A 6,000-nucleotide genomic window follows, 5' to 3' on the forward strand; every position below is an offset into this window, starting at 1 on the left:
GGCTATTTTCTCTGGAGCATGGAAAGTTGATCTTTTGACAGTCAGAATCTGAAACTACAATCCAATGTGTATTTCCAGTCTACACACAAAACCTACATTTTGTCTTGAGCATTTTAATTATTACTTATGGGACTATGTTTTAAAAGATCACTTTTAGCTTTTCATCTGAATGTGAACCTGCATGGAATGAAGTTACCTTTGCACTCTTTTCAGAAAACGATGGTGTTAAAACAGGCAGAAGGATAAGCTCCTGCTGCTACTGTGGGAAAGAGAAGTCTGTCTGAGTCTTAATCAGGCAGAGTCCATAAAGACTCATAATAAAAATATGTTAATGGTCACTAAAGGGGAGCATCCCAGAGTCCACTTGGATGATACATTTTGGTTGCCAAAGTTAATATAGAAAGCCGGTTAATCTATCACGGCTTTAGAGCAGAGTTAATTTAAGGAGGCTTCTAAGTCAAGAGGCATGAAATAACTTTGTCTAAATAGGTAGGAAGTAGCACCCTTTGAATTACTTGCTAAGTTACCTCTGACTTCACAATCACCTACCAAATAAAGGACTTTAAAATGCCTGTAATCCCAGCACTTACAGAGGCCGAGGTGGGTGGATCACTTGAGGTCAGGAGTTCGAGATCGGCCTGGCCAACATGGCCAAACCCCATCTCTACTAAAAACACAAAAATTTGCCGGGCGTGGTGGTGCGCTCCTGTAGTCCCAGCTACTTGGGAGGCTGAGACAGGAGAATCACTCGAACCTGGAAGGCGGAGGTTGCAGTGAGCCAAGATCGCACCACTGCACTCCAGCCTGGGCGACAGAGAGAGACTCCATCCCCTCAAAAATAAAAAAATATAAATAATAAAATAATAAAGATAAAATTGCCTACAAAAGTCTCTCTTCCTTCCCATAAACTCTCTATTACATTGTATTTTACAATATTTAGAAACATCGTGGTGCCATATGTAATTTTTTATTTAAATACATCAAATCTTTATGAGATTAAACAAATATTACGGAAACCAAGAAAACAGGGTATTAGTGTTAGACCAAGAAGATGGTGGGTTACCTCAGTTTAAGCAAACATTCTCTGTGTTTGCTTGAACTTCATACCACACTCAGTCAGTTTGAAAAACTGACCAGGATGAACAAGAAACAGAAATAACAGTATGGAAATAAAAGTACATGAGATAATGCTTAATTCATGGATCTCAGCTTTGTGGGCCTACTCAACCAGATGGCCACTTGAAGCCAAGAATTTTTCCCCAGCAAACACAGAGGGTTGGGGTGGGGGTGATAATAAAATGTGAGCAAGGCGCATGTTTCTAAAATAGCACTCTGTATTCTCTTCTATCGCTCACCTTTGAACTGCTTCTTAATTTAAAATCCACTCATGGTTACGCACACTTCTGTTTTAAGTCTTTCTGGTGATAATGTCTTGTGCCAAATCTGTGCTTTAGAAATCAACATAAGAAGCCATATTAAGTAGGGAGAGAGAAAGGAGGAGGGAGTTGGAGGCAGGTGGAGAAGGAAGGAGGGGGTCCTGCCTTGCTGAAAGCAAGGGCAAGTTAATTCTTCTTGGCCTCAAAATTCTACATATCTGTGAAATTTTAATGGGGAATATTCTAAGAATTTTGTAACATACACATTCTTCTGTAGTGTAACTTTCCAGTGAATTCCAACCAAGTGTTCCTGACTGAGGGGAACAGAATCTGATTGCAGAATGTTTTTCAGTGCTCTAAAAAGTCATGCATACATACCACCCTTCTGTTTTATGACCACATTTGTCAAAAGAACTGATTTGAAGGAGCCTATTCTTATTAACAATCAAAATCTTATTGGTTTCTTACCATGTTCTCATAGGAGAAAGACATCACTAAAGTTAATATTCCTTTAAGCAATAAAGGAAAATGTAAACAATTTAACCTCCTTCTTAGACGGAAGGTTGCTTTGAAACAAAATCTAAATGGCTATTGTTAATGCCGGACAATCAGGCTCAAAAATTACTCCCTTTCCACAATTAGGTGATTGGGGAAGGATTTCAGGAGACCTTATTCAACCTTTTCCCCAATTGATTAATTTGTAACGTCAAACATTATAGGATTTGTTTAAATCTTAGCTCTAAAAAAAAACTTTGCATTTTGAAGTCTTAGCTTATAAACATGTCTTGAGTATAAGCAACAAAGTTTACGACTTGGGCCCAATTTAAGAATACTGTGACTGCAGAGAAAAAGGGGGAATTGGTTGGGAAAGGTAAGGAGATCTTTCAACTCTTCCAGCCAATTTGGCTTAAGAGTTGGGGGCGGGGTGGAGGGTGGGGAACAGATCCCCTCCATGTTTTTGGACCCCCTTCTTATGTTTTTGGCGGTGACTCTTCATTTTACTGTGAAACTAGGAGAGATAGGTGGTCACATTTAGACCACCAAGCCCGGAAGAGAGGAGAAACTCAACGTGTAATTGGGAAACTTTGGGGGAGGAAACGTCACAGGTTTGACAAGCAATTCAGTGCCATCATTAATAACAATATCCAGCCAGGGAAACATAACGAGACCCCTTCTTTACAAATAATTTAAAACATTAGCCAGCCATGGTGTTGGCCTGTGGTCCCAGCTACCACCGGGAGGCTGAGGCGGGAGGATCGCTTGAGCCTGGGAGGTCGAGGCTGCAGTGAGCCGTGACTGCACCACTGCACTCCAACCTGGGAGACAGAGCGAGACTCCTTCTCAAAAATAAAACCAATATCCACCATTTCGCACTCAGAAGCCCAATGGGCCATGGTCTGTGTATACCTTTTCTGACCAGGGGCGTCTGCAGGAAAGAATGTGGGTGCGGGCGGCTGCCAGTGAGCAAAGGTTCACGGTCTCCCTCAAACCTGTCCCTTTGAGACAGAAAATAGCTGGGGCTGGGGTCAGCCGAGGGGAGGGGACGGCCAGGCCACCGGATGTCAGGCCCGGTTTCCCTCCAGAATCTTGGAAGTCGAAAGGGAAGGTTGTCCCTCATCCTGGGAGAACTGGAGCGGAGCGGCGGGGGCGAGGGGGCCGTTACCTGGGGGTCTGCCCTTCCTCCCCTGCCGGGGCTAAAGGGGTCGAGGGGCTGGGCGGACGGGCAGGTCCAGGGCGCAGGAGCCGCCCATTAATCGCGCGGCGACGGCCCTGAGCTCCTCTTCCTCCTCCTCCTTTTGCTTCTTCGCTCCCTACACCTGCCCCTCTTTCTCCTCCTTCCCCGAGGCTGCTTTCCGCGGCGCCGGCCGGCCTTGCCTGGGGCGGAGGCGGTGGGGGCGGCTACCGAGCGTCCTCCGGTTTCCCTAGCAACCGCGCCTCCCCGCCCCCGCGCGACCAGGTGCGGCTGCGGAGAGCGCGGGGCGGGGGGCGGGGGGCGGGGGGCGGGGGGCGGGGCGGGGCGGGGCTGTGGCCCCAGGGTCCCAAGCCAGGCGTGGGCGCCCGCCGGTTGCCGTGGGAACGAGGCGGGCTGCAGTCGGGGAGGCAGAGCCACGCTGGTGGGCAGAGAAGAGATGCCCAAGGAGGAGGCGGTTGGCTTTGTCTGGATGCCCAAGCCCAGACCCAGATATCCAGGCCTCCGCTCCCTTCCCTGAAAGGGTGCTGTGCTTCATAAAAAATGAAATTAGAAAATGAGAGAGGAAAATATTTTTAATGGAATCAGGGAATATGAAAAGCGGTACATGCGAAGAGGGAAAGATACTGCAGTCCTGGAGTTCGACCTCTGCAGAGGACATCTGGAATGCTCTGGTCCAACATGAAAAAGAAGAAATAAGCGATGAAGCGAGGCACCCAGTCAGTGGCAGAACCGAGACTAGAGCCCAGGCCTCTTCGTAATCAGTCGTCTTCACCCCCTTTCCAAGGAGAGAGGTGCTTAGAGGCCTAGACCAGGCCCCACAGCTTTGGAGCAAGGGCACCAGAACCGCTACTACCCTCACCTTCTCTCTGCCAGGTTGATTTCTTTCTTTCTTTTTTTCTTTTTCTTTTCTTTTCTTCTTTTTTTTTTTTAGACAGAGTCTCGCTCTGTAGCCCAGGCTGGAACAGTGCAGTGGCGCGATCTTGGCTCACTGCAACCTCTGCCTCCCGGGTTCAAGCGATTTTCGTGCTTCAGCCTTCCGAGTAGCTGGGATTACAGGCATGCGCCACCACACCCGGCTAGATTTTGTATTTTTTTTTTTGGTAGAGACGGGGTTTCTCCATGTTGGCCAGGCTGGTCTCGAACTCCTGACCTCAAGTGATCCGCCCGCCTGGGCCTCCGAAAGTGCTGGGATTACAGGCGTGAGCCACCTTGCCCAGCCTTGCCAGGTTGATTTCTGTCTGTGGTTCTCATGGGCAAAGATGACTCCCCTATTTACTTTGCATATTTAGGCTCTCAACTTGTCAACTGATGTCAAGTTAGGGTATTTTTGATTGGGTGGAGAGTAAGGTAAAGGAAGAATAGAAATTCTTGGAACATTCATCAGTGCCCGGAATCCCTAGGTGTCTGTGGTTTGACCATCTTCTCAACACCTCCCCTTCCCCCCATTCAGTTGGTGCCAAGTCCTTGGCAGCGTCACATTCTTCTTCTTTCTATTCTTATCACCATCACTCTAGTTTTGGGCTCCATGACCTAGTTTTGGGCTCCATGGATTATTCTGAGGGCCTTCTGGCCACACCCTGGGTCCCTGTCCTCCACACCCAATCTCCACCATTTCCCCCATCCTATAAGCAGCCTATGTCTAATGTTGCTGGCCCTGCTTAAAAAGCCCTGAAAGGTTCCTCACTGCCTGTGGAATGAAGTCCAAACTCGTCACTATGACTTTCCCTGTGCCCTCCCCCACCGTTTCCTTTCTTGGTTTTTCTCCTTCATCACTTCTTCACTCATATTTCAGCCAGATGGGACTATGTGTTACACACTGAACATTTTTCCTTGCCTTCACACCAGCTTCAAAGACATATCCTGAGCTGGGCAGAGTCTAGACAAATGTACTTAGCTGAAGTCTTTCCACTGGGCACTTTCCCATCTGAGCTTCACTGGTCCTCCAGCAGCCCCTAGGATCTTTTCATCCCTAGTGGCTCAATCCATATTCTGTTCTTGTTCTCAGCTGATTGTCAAGTATTCCTTAGTAAAGCATTAACTGATAATTGAAGTATTAACTGATAAGGATGTAACCTAAGAACTTGCCTCATGGTTTTTGCCTTTCAAAAGGATATGCTTTGGGCCAGGCATGGTGGCTCACGCTTGTAATCCCAGCACTTTGGGAGGCCGAGGCGGGGGATCACCTGAGGTCAGGAGTTCGAGACCAGCCTCGCCAACATGGTGAAACCCCATCTCAACTAAAAATATAAAAATTAGCCAGGCATGGTGGTGGGCACCTGTAATCCCAGCTACTCAGGAAGCTGAGGCAGGAGAATTGCTTGAACCCAGGAGGCGGAGGTTGCACTCCAGCCTGGGCGACAAGAAACTCCATCTCAAAGAATAAAAATAAAAAAAAATAAGGTTGGATGCGCACACTGGGTTGAAACTATAATAGTGAAATGATAGGTAGGGAGCTTGTTCTGTTGGCATGAGGACCCACCTCAAATAAAAATAACAGAGGAGGAAGTTGAAGCCCAGGTTCAACTTCCTCCTCTGTTAGTGAAATGATAGGTAGGGAGCTTGTTCTGTGGGCATGAGGACCCACCTCAAATAAAAATAACAGAGGAGGAAGTTGAAGCCCAGGTTCTCACCTTGTTGAAGGTAAGGGACATGACCAGAACATACGGTAAGTACCAGAACCAGGGCTCAAAAACAGGGCTTTCCATCTCCAGTAACTTGATGTTGCCCACTACTAAGAAAAGCACCTTGGTACTTCCTGTACCCAGATTTGTCTCCTTCCACTTCAAGATCTATTAAAATAATACTATCTATCTCAAAAGATTGCTGTGCGAATTAAATGAGAGAGGACAAGCAAAGCATTTCACATCTGCTTGGCACATAGCACTCAATAATTGGTAGCTTTGCTTTATAAGGCGTATCTTAAGATTTTAT

General features: G+C 47.0%; 1 protein-coding gene across 11 annotated transcripts in view; it reads right to left on the reverse strand.

Annotated features, from left to right (window-relative positions):
* MARCHF10 (membrane associated ring-CH-type finger 10) overlaps positions 1-3,364 on the reverse strand; it is a 107,951-nt gene extending 104,587 nt beyond the window's left edge. For 4 of the 11 annotated variants that reach the window (XM_054458921.2, XM_054458925.2, XM_054458929.2 and 1 more), the window contains exon 1: positions 3,040-3,320. The gene's annotated coding sequence lies outside the window, so the exon portion shown is untranslated. Of the gene's footprint in view, positions 1-1,355; positions 1,449-3,039 lie in introns of all 11 variants that reach the window. The other 7 variants (XM_054458920.2, XM_054458924.2, XM_054458930.2 and 4 more) reach the window with 4 other exon arrangements.
* Between the last annotated feature and the right edge of the window lie 2,636 nt (positions 3,365-6,000).

Source organism: Pongo pygmaeus, chromosome 19, assembly GCF_028885625.2.
Source record: "Pongo pygmaeus isolate AG05252 chromosome 19, NHGRI_mPonPyg2-v2.0_pri, whole genome shotgun sequence".
NCBI classification, from domain to species: Eukaryota; Metazoa; Chordata; class Mammalia; order Primates; family Hominidae; genus Pongo; species Pongo pygmaeus.